Consider the following 2,279-nt stretch of genomic DNA (forward strand, 5'->3'; position numbering starts at 1 on the left):
TTTTATAGCGAGCCCATATACGCATAGATGCTGTAAACTGTCTATAACTATCTATACATTCATAATCAATTATGATAAGGCAGGCGAAGAGTTTAGCATGTATTTTATAATTAATAGTTCTTTTGTTTTTTCCTTTGACAAACGCATGCATATAGTTTATTATCTATGAGAGTATTTGTTTACACACGTTCAAAATGAAAACACATTTCTCTCATAGAGATAAAACGTACCCTTGTGTACTTTATCTCGTGGAGAGAGAGAGAGAGAGAGAGAGAGAGTGTGTGTGTGTACTGCAGCTCGCATTGTCACTGAGCCACTCACTACTGTTTTAAGAGTAATAGACAGAGAAAAAGTGAAAAGAACACAATTCGATCTTCTTGCGACGCTCGCTTACATAAACATACAAATATCTTTAGCAAAGAATTAAAGTTTATCAAGTTCACCAATGCGTTTGTGCCCTCGAAAAAATTTACAGCAGCAAGAATTTCAAGTATTCGTCCATTTGCTTCGGATTGTCCGATTTGAGTCAAATAAGCACCATTTTGTTGTATGATTTGCTGCCATTTTAAAGGTAACTTCAAAATGCCTCTCTCATAGAAGTCCTGGTCTCTGTTTGCAAAAAACTCTAGTAGTCGATTTTCACAATCCTCCCTAGATTCCAATTTTTAATCATTAAAGAAATTTTGCAATGCAAGAAAAAGATGATAATCGCTTGGTGCCAAGTCCGGACCGTATGGCGGATGCATTAAAACTTCCCAACCAAGCTCCCGAAGTTTCTGGCGAGTCACTGTAGATGTGTTTGGCCTAGCGTTGTCCTGGTGGAACACGACACCTCTCCTGTTGGCCAATTCTGGCCGTTTCTGATCAATCGCTATCTTCAAACGGTCCAGTTGTTGACAGTAGAGATCAGAATTTAGCGTTTGGCCTTATGGAAGCCACTCATAATAAATAATCCCCTTCCAGTCCCACTAAATGCATAGCAAAACCTTCTTGGCCGTTTGAGGTGCTTCACCGCTCTTTGACCACGATCGTTTTCGCACACGGTTATCGTATGTGATCCATTTCTCATTCCGTTTGGCCAAGGCTTCGCAGATGGAAATTCGATCATCCATCATGTTTTTTTCTGTTAATTGGTGTGGCACCCAAACATCGAGCTTCTTTTTGAGTCCAGCTTTGTGTGAATGGTTTAAAACTGTTTTATGGTCGATTTTTAGCTCCTGGGCGATGTTACGATTGCTAACATGCCGGGCAACTTCGATCATTTCTCCGATTTTATCGACATTTTCGACGACCGGCCTACCTGTGCGAGGTGCATCTTTAACATCAAAAATTCCTGAACGGAATCTACGAAACCAAAATTGCACATAATTGGCTGTTACAGTATCGGAACCATAAACACCATTCACAATTTTATCCGCCTGGCTTGCATTTTCGCCTTTGTCAAAGAAAAACTGTAAAATGTACCGAATTTTCTCTTTGTTCAGTTCCATTTTTAACACGCTGTAGCTCACAACTGAATGCACCAAACAAAAAACAGCCAAAGAATTTTTTTACTGCGAAATGTCACCTTTCCAACGAACATAAATATGGAATTGTTTGACCGATACTTTACGAAAAATCTATCAGTGCAGCCATCTACCGAAAAAATAATGGATTTCTTTTTCCCCAAGCTAATATTATATTCGTGCGAGTGAATGTAATATCTCGACATACCTACTATTTATTAGACCAATCTGTCCAGTGTTTGCGCCACTTGTGGTCCAGGATACATTAGATTTGTATAACACCCATTAGAACTTAAAATAGGCCCACTTTTTATTGTACCGATCGGTCCACAATCAGTTTTCGAACCGATTGAAGATCATCTGTTTTTCGGATATATATTCGGATATGTATCTTTGTGTTTAGCTTACAGGTTGCTATTTTTGAAATATGTTGACGAAATTTAATGCACGGACGTATTTAGGTTCAAGGACAAATCCTATTGAAAATGATTTGAATTGGACGACTTTTACGACCACTTCTCACTCGATAACTTATCAAAACAAAAAGAAAAACATGAAATCTCTATTTTTACATAATAAATGAACATGGAAAATTAGGATAAAATATCATTTTTGGAATATAATCCCGAATAACACAAACGCATGCTTTTCTAAGATAAGATTATATTCTGCACCACTTTTGGTACAGCGTAAATTAAGTTTGTGTGGGCGTATGTAAGACCCAGACGGTTTAAAATAGACCCACCTTTTAAGTTTATATGCCCATCTCTCCGC

This window comes from Glossina fuscipes, unplaced genomic scaffold (assembly GCF_014805625.2).
Source record: "Glossina fuscipes isolate IAEA_lab_2018 unplaced genomic scaffold, Yale_Gfus_2 147, whole genome shotgun sequence".
NCBI lineage: Eukaryota > Metazoa > Arthropoda > Insecta > Diptera > Glossinidae > Glossina > Glossina fuscipes.